Raw genomic sequence first — 16754 nt, 5'->3', positions numbered from 1 at the left:
CTTCAGCTGCAGTGAGGGCCTGTGAGCTCTTTGTGAGGTGATTTTTATTTCTGCCACGGCTTCCTCCCAGTACCATATTTCCTGCCCAAACTTTCACAGTTTGTTCCCTGGGGCAAAAAGGTTCAAATGGATACCTTTTGAGCCTGCAGGCTCCGCTTTGTCCTTCTCTTCTCTCCTCAGCGGTGTGGAGCTCTAACAATGCATGTCTGCTCCGCTAGGCTCCGCCTCCTGCCCCCGTGCTTTATTCTTTCATCTTGCCATCTTCTTCCTCCTCTTCTACTCCTCGTATATACAGTACATTATTACACCATATTATAACTTCTCCAAGATGTCCAGACAATGCCCTATCAATATACACTTCTGTATTGGTGAGCTGCAAGTTCATGTAGCCATCCACAGAGACCAGGTATCCCTTGTATTCCATACCCCACTTAAGTTTCACCATTACTGGCTTACCAGTAAGGACATTAAGCAATGGTTTTGGGTTTAGTGGCAAACTCATTCTGCTGCTGAAGCCACAACTGATCTACAGACCAGTGAAAGGAAGAAAAAATTTCCCCATTGGAATGCTCCAAAAACACATCACTGGAGAGAGCAGGGAATGGCTAGAGGTACTCTTGATGAAATCAAGAATTGATAAATAGACTAGAAAATTACACCACCACAGGATGGTACTGTGGGTGTATAAATGGTGGTAAAGGGTGCCACATCCTAAATAATTAGAGTATGAACATCTGAGAGGAATTATGGACTTTACAGGCACCAGTATTAAAACAAAACTTTCTATTAGTAACAAAATTTCATAAGAACATTTAAAAATAGTACAGACGATAAACAATAACTAACACATCCAACTCTGACCATTGGACCAGGGTCAGTGAGTGTAGCAACCCCTGATATATTCCCTCAGCAGAGTGGGAGCAAGATAACGTTAAGGTTGAAAGCTGAACATGTTTCACAATAGCACGCTTCTTCAGGAGCTTATTTTATTTTTTCTAGGTATATAAAAAAACATCAGTAAATATAAACACATAAAAGCTTTTCAAACATATACATTTAATTTACATTATTTATAAGAAGGACATAGATTGAAGCTGTATTCAAGATCCAAGAACTGGACGCCGGCATGTATAGGGGCGAGGACAGATGTGGGGACACACCAAGTACCCAGAAATGAAGGAGGTAGCATGGACCCCCTTAAGGGTTAATACATATGTAAAGTACAATAGAATGCAAAAATCCGCCACCAGCCCCAGAGTTACATGATGTATCATACAAAAAATGACCCACCCAACGCAAGTATATTTATTGACAATAGCCCAAGGGTTAATGCCTCAATATAGGCAGTACCATGAGGACATAGAGAGAAACTGGAAAAGCTTGTAACAAGCTCATAAGCTTAGGATACCATTTAGGTATACAAAAAAGTATATACATATAGCGTATATTAACAAGTGTATCAGAACTGGGTGCAGCCCTTTAAAATTATTATTGTTATGAAAGGGATTTGTACTCACCTCAAGCAGTAAACGAGTACTAAATGACCAAGTACAATGGTAATTCATGAGATAATATGGTTCTAAGTGGCCAGCTATATTATTTGTAGGCTATAGTAATTAATGGATATTTTAAATTTTCATCAGACATAGTATCTTACAGCCTAATTAGGTGAAGTTCTCTCAAGGTAAAATAAAGACAAAAAAAACTCATACTAAATATAAATGTACCACAAGACAGGCTGCATAGCCATAGCAAGAATTGGCCTTTCTGTAAAAAATTTAAAGTGTCGAACAGATGCTGAAAAATTGGGATTTGGGCCATTGTGGTACAGCACATTCTGCAAATTCACGGAAGGGTACAGAATTCACCAGACGGAAAGGCAGGAGTTGTAAAGCCAACAATTTGGACAAGCTGGAATTTAGGCACTGAGCATTAGGGTGGCAAAGAGTGTATTTTTTTGATGAAGCATCTGGGGCAGAGAAATTTGCCTGCTATTTTCTACAGCTGGTGGTATGCTGCTGGCAGACATGTTGCAGGACCTGTGACACTGTTTGCCAATGGAGGCTGCTGAGAGGTCATGAGATATAGCAGGGTAGACATGAAAGGTGAGGAGTGAGGAGGAGAAGAATTGTGTTCCTTGTGTGTGGCTTCCAGGTGCTCTTGCCAACCTCAGTAGTGGGTAGGGATGAGCCGAACACCCCCGGTTCGGTTCGCACCAGAACCTGCAAACGGACAGAAAATTTGCACGAACGTTAGAACCCCATTGACGTCTATGGGACTCGAACGTTCAAAATCAAAAGTGCTCATTTTAAAGGCTAATTTGTATGGTATTGTCCTAAAAAGGGTTTGGGGACCCGGGTCCTGCCCCAGGGGACATGTATCAATGCAAAAAAACCTTTTAAAAACGTCCGTTTTTTCAGGAGCAGTGATTTTAATGATGCTTAAAGTAAAAAAAAAGTGAAATATTCCTTTAAATAACGTACCTGGGGGGTGTCTATAGTATGCCTGTAAAGTGGCGCGTGTTTCCCGTGTTTAGAACAGTCCCTGCACAAAATGTCATTTTTAAAGGAAAAAATCTCATTTAAAACTGCTTGCGGGTTTAATGTAATGTCGGGTCCTGGCAATATGGATGAAAATCAGTGAGACAAACGGCACGGGTACCCCCCAGTCCATTACCAGGCCCTTTGGGTCTTGTATGGATATTAAGGGGAACCCCGCACCCAAATTAAAATAAGGAAAGGTGTGGGGCCACCAGGCCCTATATACTCTGAACAGCAGTATACAGGTGGTGCAAACAAGACAGGGACTGTAGGTTTGTTGTTAAGTAGAATCTGTTTGTAATTTTGAACGGGTACATTTTTAACGTGTTTAGCTCCAGCCAAAAAATCTTTTTTAAGCTTTTTGGAAAACATAGGGAAGGGTTATCACCCCTGTGACATTTGTTTTGCTGTCTGTCCTCCTCTTCAGAAGATTTCACCTCACTTTTTGTCCCAATGACAAATGTTTTTTGAAAATTTGGGTTTTTTTGTGGAACAAGGATTGGAAAGCATCAGTGGAAAGGAGAAATGTTTTTCCCATATTAACTCTTACAGGAGAGAATTTCCCTTCCTAGGGGTAGATTTCATCTCACTTCCTGTTGTCTCCTTCCGTTTGCAAGTAGGAGTCGTTTGTAAGTTAGATGTTTGAAAGTAGGGGCCTGCCCTATATACTCAGCAGAAATTTGGGCCTTAGGAGTTGTTGTGGCCACAACACTGTAAGCCCTCACAGGGCCCTGCTGTGAAATATTAGATCAAGAATTGTAATTACATGCCCCTGTTGATCGGGGGCAGAAAAATTGGGCCTTTGGTGCTGGTGGTGGTGCTGGTGCCACAACACTGTAAGTCCTCACTCGCTCTTGGTGGGCGCAGAAATGGGCCCTGCTGTGAAATATTAGATCAATAATTGTAATTACATGCCCCTGTTGAACAAGGGCAGAAAAATTGGGCCTTTGGTGGTGGTGGTGGTGGTGCTGGTGCCACAACACTGTAAGTCCTCACTCGCTATTGGTGGGTGCAGAAATGGGCCCTGCTGTGAAATATTAGATCAAGAATTGTAATTACATGCCCCTGTTGAACAAGGGCAGAAAAATTGGGCCTTTGGTGGTGGTGGTGGTGCTGGTGCCACAACACTGTAAGTCCTCACAGATACTCTAGTTGGAACGCAGGAACGAGCCCTGCTGCAAAGTATTGCATCAAAAATTGTAATTACACGCCCCTGTTAAACAGGGGCTGAAAAATTGGGCCTTAGGCACTGGTGCTGGTGCCACAACAATGCAACCCCTCACAGATACTCTAGTTGGAATGCAGAAACGAGCCCTGCTGCAAAGTATTGCATCAAAAATTGTAATTACATGCCCCTGTTAAACAGGGGCTGAAAAATTGGGCCTTAGGCACTAGTGCTGGTGCCACAACACTGCAACCCCTCACAGATACTCTAGTTGGAACACAGAAACAAGCCCTGCTGCAAAGTATTGCATCAAAAATTGTAATTACATGCTCCTGTTAAACAGGGGCTGAAAAATTGGGCCTTAGGCACTGGTGGTGGTGCCCAGAACCAAAAATGTTCTTACAAGCTATCAACGTGATCATTGAGGAGGAAGAGGATAATTACTCAGGGATAGTCACTCAGCATCAGCAAAGGCAGTCTTTGAAGGGATCTGAGATTTTAAAAAAAATTATTCGGTTACATCAGCATCAGGTGCTTGGTAGCTGGTGGTGATCCAAGACTGATTCATTTTTATGAAGGTCAGTCGATCGACCGAGTCGGTGGACAGACGCACCCTGTGATCGGTTACAAAGCCTCCAGCAGCACTGAATGTGCGTTCCGAAAGAACGCTGGATGCAGGACAGGCCAGTAGCTCAATTGCATACTGTGCAAGCTCTGGCCAGTGATCCATCCTGAAGACCCAGTAACCCAGAGGATTTTCGGTAGGAAAGGTGTCCAAGTCAGATCTTGCCCCTAGGTATTCCTACACCATGTAAAACAGACGCTGGCGATGGTTGCTGGAACCGATCATACTTTGGGGCTGCGGACCAAAAAATTGTCTGAACGCATCGGTCAGACGCCCACCTTCTCCACCGCTCCTTCTTTGACTGACCGAAGCCTCAGCAACACGTTGTCCAGAAACAGGAGTTTGTAACCTCCCAGTCTCTGGAAACGCGTTGCACAGACCTTTCTGCAAGGCCTCCCGAAGATGTTTCATCCTCTGCTCCCTCTGCGATGGCAAGATAAGGTCCGCAACCTTACCCTTGTAACGTGGATCAAGGAGGGTTGCCAGCCAATATTGGTCCTTCTCCTTGATACCACGAATACGAGGATCCTTACGCAGGCTTTGCAGGATCAGGGAGGCCATGCAGCATAGGTTTGCTGAGGCATTCGGTCCGGAGTCCTCTGGGTGGGTCACTAAGGATGACATGGTCCGCAGCCACCTCCTCCCAGCCACGTACAAGTCCATGTCTTTCTTGGGACTGATCCCTTAAAGACTGCTGCTGATGCTGAGTGCCAGGCTCCACCTCCATACTGACACAATCTTCCTCCTCCTCCTCCTCCTCCTTGTCCTCTTCCTGTGTGATCGGCGGGCATGCAGGAACACTGTCTGGATAAAGGGGGCCTTGAGAGCTAAGGAAGTCCTCCTCTTCCTGCCTCTGTTCTGCCTCAAGTGCCCTGTCCATTATTCCACGCAGCGTGTGCTCCAACAGAACAGGTGGACAAGGGGGACAGTGTCACTGATGCATGCACTGTCACTGCTCACCATCCTCGTGGCCTCCTCAAATGGTGACAGGACAGTGCATGCATCCCTGATCATGGCCCACTGGCATGGGGAAAAAAAACAAGCTCCCCTGACCCTGTCCTGGTGCCATAGTCGCACAGGTACTCATTAATGGCCCTCTGCTGCGTGTGCAGCCACTGCAGCATGGCCGACGTTGAGTTCCACCTGGTGGGCATGTCACAGATTAGGCGGTTTTTGGGCAGGTTAAACTCCTTTTGGAGGTCAGCCAGCTGAGCACTGGCATTATATGACCGGCAGAAATGCACACAGACTTTCCTGGCCTGCCTCAGGACATCCTGTAAGCCCGGATACCTGCCCAAGAACCGCTGCACCACCAAGTTAAGGACATGAGCCAAACAGGGCACATGGGTCATTTGTCCCTGTCGGAGGGCAGAGAGGAGGTTGGTGCCATTCTTGCAAACCACCATTCTTGCCTTAAGTTGGCATGGCGTCAACCACCTCTGAACCTGCCCCTGCAGAGCTGACAGAACCTCTGCCCCAGTGTGGCTCCTGTCCCCCAAGCACACCAGCTCAAGCACAGCATGGCATCTTTTGGCCTGCGTACTTGCATAGCCCCTTGAACGGCTACGGAGCACCGCTGGTTCCGAGGAAAAAGCACAGGAAGAGGCCATGGAGGAAGAAGAAGAGGAGGGGGTGGAGGAGAGAGGTGTGTCACAATCATTAGTAGTGGCATTTTGGAGGCGTGGTGGCGGAACAACCTCCAACACTACTGCACCTTGTCCTGCATCCTTCCCAGCTGCCAGCAGAGTCACCCAATGCGCCTTGAAACTTAGGTAACGTCCCTGTCCATGCCTGCTGGACCATGAGTCAGCGGTAATATGCACCTTACCGCTAACCGCCCTGTACAGTGAGGCATGGACATTGCCTTCCACATGCCGGTAGAGAGCCGGAATCACCTTCCGTGAGAAAAGGGGCGTTTGGGTACCTGCCACTGAGGAACCGCACATTCCACAAACTCACGGAAGGGGGCAGAGTCTACCAACTGAAAATGCAGCAGTTGAAGTGCTAGTAATTTTGCCAAGCTAACATTCAACCGCTGGGCATGTGTGGGGCTGGGAGCAAACCCACCCTGACCCAGTACCCTGAGCATGGGTGAGAGAGGATGAAGAGGATGAGGACGGCTTGGTCATCCACTCGACCAAGTCTTCCGCATGTTGCGGCTCAACACGGCCAGCTGCCGAAAAAAAGGCCAAGCGTGTCCCACGGCCACGTGCTGATGAGGATGCACTGTCTCCACGACCAGCACTAGACACAGAGCCTGCATGCCCTCTCTTATTGGCTTGTGACTGTCTGCCTCTCCTTCTTGGCCTTCCAGACATACTAATGGCCTGTAGCTGCACTAAGCTGGGCTATATATATATATATATACTTTAGATTGTAGCTTTAGATGAACACTGTGCAGAGTTCGCAAAAAAATAACTTGTAGGTTTAGCTGAACACTGTGAGGAGGACGCACCACACTAACATGTAGTTTTAGCTGAACACTGTGAGCAGGACGCACTGCACTAACTTGTAGCTTTAGATGAACACTGTGCAGAGGTCTCACTACACTAACTTGTAGTTTTAGCTGAACACTGTGAGCAAGACGCACTGCACTAACTTGTAGCTTTAGATGAACACTGTGCAGAGGTCTCACTACACTAACTTGTAGGTTTAGCTGAACACTGTGAGGAGGACGCACCACACTAACTTGTAGTTTTAGCTGAACACTGTGAGCAGGACGCACTGCACTAACTTGTAGCTTTAGATGAACATTGTGCAGAGGTCTCACTACACTAACTTGTAGTTTTAGCTGAACACTGTGAGCAGGACGCACTACACTAACTTGTAGCTTTAGATGAACACTGTGCAGAGCTTGCAAAAAAATAACTTGTAGGTTTAGCTGAACACTGTGAGGAGGACGCACCACACTAACATGTAGTTTTAGCTGAACACTGTGAGCAGGACGCACTGCACTAACTTGTAGCTTTAGATGAACACTGTGCAGAGGTCTCACTACACTAACTTGTAGTTTTAGCTGAACACTGTGAGCAGGACGCACTGCACTAACTTGTAGCTTTAGATGAACACTGTGCAGAGGTCTCACTACACTAACTTGTAGGTTTAGCTGAACACTGTGAGGAGGACGCACCACACTAACTTGTAGTTTTAGCTGAACACTGTGAGCAGGACGCACTGCACTAACTTGTAGCTTTAGATGAACACTGTGCAGAGGTCTCACTGCACTAACTTGTAGTTTTAGCTGAACACTGTGAGCAGGACGCACTACACTAACTTGTAGCTTTAGATGAACACTGTGCAGAGCTCGCAAAAAAATAACTTGTAGGTTTAGCTGAACACTGTGAGGAGGACGCACCACACTAACTTGTAGTTTTAGCTGAATACTGTGAGCAGGACGCACTGCACTAACTTGTAGCTTTAGATGAACACTGTGCAGAGGTCTCACTACACTAACTTGTAGTTTTAGCTAAACACTGTGAGCAGGACGCACTACACTAACTTGTAGCTTTAGATGAACACTGTGCAGAGTTCGCAAAAAAATAACTTGTAGGTTTAGCTGAACACTGTGAGGAGGACGCACCACACTAACATGTAGTTTTAGCTGAACACTGTGAGCAGGACGCACTGCACTAACTTGTAGCTTTAGATGAACACTGTGCAGAGGTCTCACTACACTAACTTGTAGTTTTAGCTGAACACTGTGAGCAGGACGCACTGCACTAACTTGTAGCTTTAGATGAACACTGTGCAGAGGTCTCACTACACTGACTTGTAGGTTTAGCTGAACACTGTGAGGAGGACGCACCACACTAACTTGTAGTTTTAGCTGAACACTGTGAGCAGGACGCACTGCACTAACTTGTAGCTTTAGATGAACACTGTGCAGAGGTCTCACTACACTAACTTGTAGTTTTAGCTGAACACTGTGAGCAGGACGCACTACACTAACTTGTAGCTTTAGATGAACACTGTGCAGAGCTCGCAAAAAAATAACTTGTAGGTTTAGCTGAACACTGTGAGCAGGACGCACTACACTAACTTGTAGCTTTAGATGAACACTGTGCAGAGGTCTCACTACACTAACTTGTAGTTTTAGCTGAACACTGTGAGCAGGACGCACTGCACCAACTTGTAGCTTTAGATGAACACTGTGCAGAGGTCTCACTACACTAACTTGTAGTTTTAGCTGAACACTGTGAGCAGGAAGCACTGCACTAACTTGTAGTTTTAGCTGAATACTGTGAGCAGGACGCACTGCACTAACTGTAAATAGTCTAGCTGCCTGACTGTGGTACTAATAGGATCAAAAGAACACCAGCAATTTTCTTCAGGTAGCTGTAACAAGACAATCCTGCCTGTCAGTAAGAAGATAACAGGAACGGATCTAGCTAAACTGAATACAGTGTATATATATATATATATATATATATATATATATATATATATATATATATATGCAACACCTGGGATGCATATATATATGCACAATACACTGTAAGTGCAGCTAACTGACTGATTGTCCTGCCTAATCTATCTAACTCAAATGAAACAACGCTGTCTCTCTGTCTATCTATCTCTCTTTCAATGCCGGAACACACACTACACAGGTCCGCCGTGCAGGCAGCCTTATATAGTGTGGGGTGTGTTCTAAACCCCCTGAGCCATAATTGGCCAAAGCCACCCTGGCTTTGGCCAATTACAGCTCTCTATCAACGGCGCTGTGATTGGCCAAGCATGCGGGTCATAGTGCATGCTTGGCCAATCATCAGCCAGCAATGCCCTGCAATGCCGCAGTGAATTATGGGCCGTTACGCGCCACACGAATTTGGCGCGAATGGCCCATAACATTCGGAATTCGGCGAACGACCGAACAGCCCATGTTCGAGTCGAACATGGGTTCGACTCGAACACGAAGCTCATCCCTAGTGGTGGGAAGTGAAATGCCTTTTCAAGCATCTGGCACCCAAATTGTTGGTGTTTTTGCCATGCTTGATCTGCAAATTGCAACAGTGCGATCAACTGCACATGTGCTAAAAAAAAGAGCCACACAGCTGAGCTGTGGAAAGTGGACCAGAAGATAACAGCTCTATAATCAAATGCCTCTGCAGGACATCCTGCCTCATTGGGGTTGTTTTTCCCCCCACTTTCCTCCTCTTCTCTATCTGGCACCCAAGTCACATCAGTGATCTCTTTGTCATCATCCCCTCCATCCTCATCATCACTGGAGCCAACCTGGCAATAAGCTGCAGCTGGGGGAACATGACTGTCAACTTGTGGTTTATCTGTGTTCTCCCCTCTCTGTAGGCTCTTGTTACCCACTTCCTCTACCTCAGAACAAACATCAAAATCAAGTAATGCCTATGCATCATCAAGAAGCAAGTGGCTGATGCTGTGTTCAAATAATTCAGCTGACTCCTCCATGCATGATGTTGGGGCTATGGCAGGAGTAGCTGTGGACAAGGAGGCAGAATAAGCCTCTCTGGCATCTGTGGTGGACTGTGCACTAGTCTCAGCTTAGGTGAAAGAGGATAATTTGATGAGGATGGTTTAATAAGCCAGTTTACCACATCCTCTGCATGTTGTGGCTAGCACAGGCAACATCACTAAACAGAGAAAAACCTGCCTTACCTTGGGAAGGGATCACGTCCACCTTTGCCTGTGGACACAGACGCTGCTGGCCCCCTCATAGTGGAATGGTAACATCTGCCTCCCAGACATGATGGGGGGGGGGTTATTATTAGACATGTGCATTCATTTTCGTTCTAATGCATTTTCGTCCAAATTTCAGGTATTTTCGTTATTGTTTTAACAAACAATAACGAAAGTGCAGAATCCGAAAAACGAAACATCCGACATAAACAAATGCTTTATTTTCGTTTTCGTTGCTACAACAGTTCGATATAGATAGGAGATTCGACATGATGATGACAATAACAATCTGTGTCCATCAAACTTGTGGTCGAATGTGCCTAACCTTAACTCTATTAGTCCAAGATTATTCTACATAGAGAGAAAAGATTTGACATAGAGAGAAAAGATTTGACGTAGGGGAGAAAAGATTCGACGTAGGGGAGAAAAGATAAAAATAATGATGATGATGAATGTTATTGGCTGATTGTAACCAAAGAGGAGGAGCAGTAAAATAGCTAGAACTAAGTACACACGTACTTTGGCTTATGGTGTCTGTTGAAAGATCTAAGAAGATTCGACGGAGCAGGTAAACTATACGGCGTCGTACAGTTTAGCTGCTCCGTCGAATCTTCTTTGAACATTCGACAGACACCATAAGCCTTCAATGACAGATTCAACCTTAATTTGGATTTTCGGATAAATGCAATTTTTAACAAAAAACGAAATGAATAAAAACAAATTTCGGGAGTAACTAAATAAATTTATTTTTCGTACGAAAACGAAATTCCGAAACGAAATATTTCAGTGTGCACTTGTCTAGTTATTATCCAAATTTAATAGATACTCTGAAATGTGCAATTGGATGCACTTTATTCAATGAAAAGTGGTGTTTGGTGCACTTTAAATTGAGGACTGCCGCTGGCATAAATGTAAAAACTATAAAAAAATAAAACAATAAAAAAGTGGGAATAACAGTGTTGTAGTCAGAAAAACTGTGGCTGACAATTTAAAAAAGGAGGCAGGCATGGGACAGAAAAAATGCAGCAACCACAAAAACGTATAAAGCACTAAATGTTATGTAATGCTGTGTTAAACACTGCACTAACACTACACTCACACTACACTGACACTACACAATACTCACACTATACTGACACTAAACTGACACACTACAATACTGTATACTCACACTACACTACACTATACTCACACTACACTAACATTTTACTGACACACTACACTATACTCACACTATACTCAGACTACATTAACACTACACTGACAATCTACACTTAGAGTCACAATAACACACTAACTTGCTAGTAACAAACAGAGCCCTGCTCTATTTATCTCCACTCCAACAACACACTGCAAAAGGTTTGGGTGGGACTATGAGCATTGAGCCATGATTGGGCAAAGTCATCATGACTTTGTCCAATTATGGCTCTAACTGTGCTCTGTACCCTGAATGGGCAAAGCCTTGCACCTGACCAGCGGTCAGGTACATTGCTTCATCCAATTAAGTCCCTAGAATGCACTGTGTAGCACACAGTGCATTATGGGGCGCTTGGCGGGCAAAGATTCTGCCAAGTGCCCCACAATTTCAGATGTTCGCTTGGCTCGAGCTGTTCGCCCAACTCTAGTGCATATATTGGATAGATAGGACAACTGGTTCACAATTGGCGTGAAAGAGGCCATCTATGTCAAACTGGAAAAAACATCAGATGACCTTGAAAATAGACTTTTGCCCACTGAGAAGGTAGGTAATGGATTTGATGTGGAGGGGTAAGTCAGGATGGTCAGGGAGTAAGATGAGATATTGTAGTTAGAAGGAGTGGAAGGAGCTCACAGAGAAGAAAGGACAGTCCTGTATCTGTGAACCTAAACAAATTTGCCAGGTTTAAGTGAAGATGTGTGGTACAAATTCAGAGATGGCAGCCCTAAATGTCTTCAAACGAAGGTTAGGATGTTGAATTCACTTTGTCTCATTAAAATCTAAAATTTGTATATATAATTTATGTTCAGTCTTAATTTTATTGGAAAATTATTATACAAATAGACAAATACATTATACAAGCTTACATAACAAAACAAAAAAAGAAACCAAAAAAAAAAAAAAACAACAAAACAAAACAAAACAAAACATGGGGGAAAATGATGGCAACACATAAAGATCATTTTTTGAAAGATTATTATGTCTTATTTAAATTCTGCTTAAATTTCCATAAATCATTCTAATATCCTGATGACTCCCTATAAGTCCTCCAGGGGGCCCATACCATACGACATTTGTGCCAGGAGGGTCTCCATCCTCTCAATTAGGGATGAGCTTCGAGTTCGAGTCGAACATTGGCTCTTCTCTTCTCGGCCTTTTGGCTAAGATCAAGTGTAGTATCTGTTCTTATCAGTTTCCAGAGGAGGCGATGTTGGCCCGACCAATAGTGGGAAGGGCGCATGCAAATCCGATGGTGTAATTGGACCTGGACAGACGGTTGAGGGAAAGTCATCACCTGTTGCCCATGGGGGCTTCAGTGGGCCTACCCAACCAGTCTAGAAAGGACCTCCTGGTGAGGAGGGGTGCTGCACATGGGTCTGGCCGGAGGGTCGGGTCCCTGGCCTTCTGGCCTGGATTGTGGTAGCTCTAGCTACGGACAGTTATTTGGGAGAGAACGCTTACTACCCCTTTGAGGGGGGGGGGAGTGGCTAGTATCTCCCGAATGTAATTAGGTAGGAGTGATGGGAGCGACGGTGGAGCCTGATGGTAAAGGGCTCTCACCAAGCTTCTGGATCTCCATGCCTTTCTGCCTGTGGTGGGGGCTGCTGTGGTCTGGGCTGTGGGTCGGGGTTGAACTTGAAAGCCTATGGAGTAGTGCCCCTGGAGTGGCAGGCCAGGGGTGCCATAGAATCACTGTGTGTGGCAGACACTTTGATTTTGGGCACCAAGGTCACTGCACCATAACACGCTTTTTAAGCACCTGCCTCTTGGGCCGGGCCTTTTGGCTAGGACCAGAGGAATTTTTTATTCCTGGCCGGAGGGCCTGGTCATTGTGTTACACAATGGCCACTTCTTCTCACTCTCCTCCACTATCCCTTTCCCCCACTTTTTATTTATTTTTTTTGATTGAAACCCTATGTTTGTCACGTCTTGTCTTTCACGTTTTTGCACGTTTGACTAGTAAGGATGCGGGTCCTCGGGCCAGCCCTGAACGTCTTGGGTGGGGGTGGACATGGCCTTTTGGCTTAGTTCGCCCTCTCTCATGGGGTCTCCCTTCGGGGGAGCCTCACCTAGTACTTGGGTGGGTCCTGTTTCGGCAGGCCCTCCAGAGAACGGGGTCTGTCTGGTTTCGGCCGGATAGACCATTGTAAGTACCTTTGTCCCCGCAGGAGCCTAACGCCCCGGGGGATCAGGGAATTGGCACGTCTGTGTACCCGTGGCACTTTTTTGTGAGCACTCTTTATGTGTGTGCACATTTTTTATGCACCGGGTGAAGTTTTTGGGGTGTGTTTTGCACGCCATAGGCTTTCAATAAAAAAAAAAAAAAAAAAAAAAAAAAAAAATTGGCTCTTCTCTTCTTCTTCATCTTCTTCTCTTCTTCTTTTCTTCTCTTCTTCATTTTCTTCTCCGGGCCGCTCCGCACCCATGCTGGCATGGAGGGAGGCTCCCGCTGTGTGACGGCGTCTCCTCGTCTGACAGTTCTTAAATAACGGGGGGTGGGGCCACCCGGTGACCCCGCCCCCTCTGACGCACGGCGACTTGACGGGACTTCCCTGTGGCATTCCCCGTGACGTCACAGGGAAGTCCCGTCAAGTCACCGTGCGTCAGAGGGGGGCGGGGTCACTGGGTGGCCCCGCCCCCTTTATTTAAGAACTGTCAGACGAGGAGCGCCATCATACAGCGGGAGCCTCCCTCCATGCCAGCATGGGTGCGGAGCGGCCCGGAGAAGAAAATGAAGAAGAGAAGAAAAGAAGAAGAGAAGAAGATGAAGAAGAAGAGAAGAGTGGGAGCCTCCCCTCATGCCATGGGTGCGGAGCGGCCCGAGGAGAAGAAGATAGAAGACGCCGCGGAGGAGATGCTGGACGAGAACGCCGGAGGAAGAACCAGAAGAGCCAGAAGAACCAGAAGAACCAGAAGATGAAGGAAGATAGAAGAAAGAAGAAGTATTTAAATAAAGGAATTGTCAAAAACTGTCTCTTGTCATTTTTAACATTTTTGACAGTTTTTTAGTGAAATGGTAGGGGTACTTTTGTACCCCCTTACCATTTCACATGGGGGGGGCCGGGATCTGGGGGTCCCCTTGTTAAAGGGGGCTTCCAGATTCCGATAAGCCCCCCGCCCGCAGACCCCCACAACCACCGGCCAGGGTTGTGGGGATGAGGCCCTTGTCCTCATCAACATGGGGACAAGGTGTTTTGGGGGGCTACCCCAAAGCACCCTCCCAATGTTGAGGGCATGTGGCCTGGTACGGTTCAGGAGGGGGGGGCCGCACTCTCGTCCCCCCCTCTTTTCCTGCGGCCTACCAGGTTGCGTGCTCGGATAAGGGTCTGGTATGGATTTTTGGGGGGACCCCACGCCGTTTTTTTTTTTTTTTTGGCGCGGGGTTCCCCTTAAAATCCATACCAGACCTGAAGGGTCTGGTATGGAATTTAGGGGGAACCCCACGTCATTTTTTTTTAAAAATTTTGGCCGGGGTTCCCCTTAATATCCATACCAGACCTGAAGGGCCTGGTATGGAATTTAGGGGGACTCCCACATCATTTTTTTTTTTAATTTTGGTTCGGGGTTCCCCTTTGGGGAATTCCCATGCCGTTTTTATCAATGAACTTCTATGTGTATTGTCGGCAATGCAATAGCCGCGGATAGTTTTAAATGAGTTTTTTCCTTCAAAATGTCATTTTGCTGTCAGGCTGTTCCAAACGCAGGAAACATGCGCCCCTTTACAGGCATACTATAGACACCCACCAGGTATGAAATTTAAAGGGATATTACACTTTTATTGTTTGACTTTAAGCATTATTAAAATCACTGCTCCTGAAAAAACGGCCGTTTTTAAAACTTTTTTTTGCATTGATCCATGTCCCCTGGGGCAGGACCCAGGTCCCCAAACACTTTTTATGACAATAACTTGCATATTAGCCTTTAAAATTAGCACTTTTGATTATTCATGTTCGTGTCCCATAGACTTTAACGGTGTTCGCGTGTTCGAACGAACTTTTTTCCTGTTCGCATGTTCTGGTGCGAACCGAACAGGGGGGTGTTCGGCTCATCCCTACTCTCAATGTAATCCATTTTCATTATCAATTCCTTCACTGGAATTATCCATGACCTCACAGCGATTGTATTGATCGCCAGTGTTGCAGGATAACCAATCTTTCCGCTGTTAACCAGTGTCTAAGTAGACCCTTTTTAATATTTTTATAGTAGTTTGGGAGAATTGATAGCAGAGTAATTTGTGGTGTATTGGGGACTAGCTCTCCTCTAACTGTAGTATGCAGCTGCATGATCCTGTCCCAAAAATGATAAATTTGGGGGCATTCCCACCAAATGTGTTATCAACGAACCCTTAGCAGAATGACACCGCCAACATATGTCAGATGCATCTGGGTATATACGCTGCAGGAATGCTGGACATCGATACCAACAGGAAACAAGCTTATAGCTTGTTTCTTGGGCTTTAGTTGTCGGTGACAAGCAATGTGTGAGAATAAATGATTTCTCCCACTCTTCTGCTCCAATTTGAACATTAAGATTGTATGCCCATTTATTTGTAAATTCTGGGGGCTCAGGGTGTTTTTTTGCAATAATAATCTTATATATTGCTGATAGAACATGTTTTGGTTTAGTACTCTGTAACAAAATAGACTCAAACAAATTTAGATCTCTATCAAAAGATTGGTTTAAGGGACAGGAATTACATTACTTGCTGATATTCCAACCATTGCATAAATGAGGGCTGTTGTGTAGAAATTAAATTTATTATGGATGGAAGTTTGCCCTGACAGAGAATCTGGCTCACACTTCGGCGAGACTCCTTGTTCCTTATTAAAAACTGTAACCGATCTAATGCAGGTGGAAACTGAGGATTGCCAAATAAGAGTGTCATGGGTCCTACTTGTGACGAAAGCCCTAACCGCAAAATCATTTTATACCAAATGCTCAATCAATGAGATGTAAGAAAAGGTAAAGAAGAGAGCATGTCTTGTTGAGTACCATGGGAAGACAGGTTTAACCAAGGAAATACCTGAAGATCAAACTGATTCAACCCCTGTTCTATTGATACCCATTGTTTGGTATCTGAATGGTGAAACCACTTCACTAATCTAGTCAGAACTGCCGCAACATAGTAATAATATAGAACAGGTACACCCGCTCCTCCTTTCACTTTACGTAATGTTAATGTTTTCCTATTTAATCTAGGTTTCTTGTGCCCCCATATAAACTTTGTAAAAGCAGATTGTAAAATCGAAAAAAAAGATCTAGGAACAGGAACAGGGATAGTTTGAAAAAGATACAGAAAGCGGGGTATTATGTCCATTTTCAGTGTGTTAATCCTCCCAAAACACAAATATAGTTTAGAATCATATTTTTTAAGATCTTGAAGAGTACGTTGCATAAGAGGCATATAATTTGTCAAATATAAATGGAGGAATATCAATTCCTAAATATTTTACTGTAGATGAGCAGAATCTAAATGAAAAATGATTCTTCATTGTTGTCACTTGGTGTGATGAAAGTGACACATTAAGAATTTCTGATTTTTTTTCTACATTTACCTTAAAATTACTCAGCACTCCA

The 16754-nt window shown here is 45.0% G+C and overlaps 2 pseudogenes; one reads left to right on the top strand and one right to left on the bottom strand.

Moving 5' to 3' along the window:
* Positions 1-241: 241 nt before the first annotated feature.
* On the bottom strand, positions 242-502 carry LOC141118583 (small nuclear ribonucleoprotein F pseudogene; annotated as a pseudogene).
* An 11815-nt stretch (positions 503-12317) lies between these two features.
* LOC141124357 (U2 spliceosomal RNA) lies at positions 12318-12402 on the top strand (annotated as a pseudogene).
* Positions 12403-16754: the final 4352 nt, after the last annotated feature.

The sequence above is a fragment of the Aquarana catesbeiana genome, linkage group LG01, assembly GCF_042186555.1.
Source record: "Aquarana catesbeiana isolate 2022-GZ linkage group LG01, ASM4218655v1, whole genome shotgun sequence".
NCBI lineage: Eukaryota > Metazoa > Chordata > Amphibia > Anura > Ranidae > Aquarana > Aquarana catesbeiana.
Note: the sequence above shows the minus strand (reverse complement) of the source record. Positions and strands in the feature narration are given on the sequence as shown.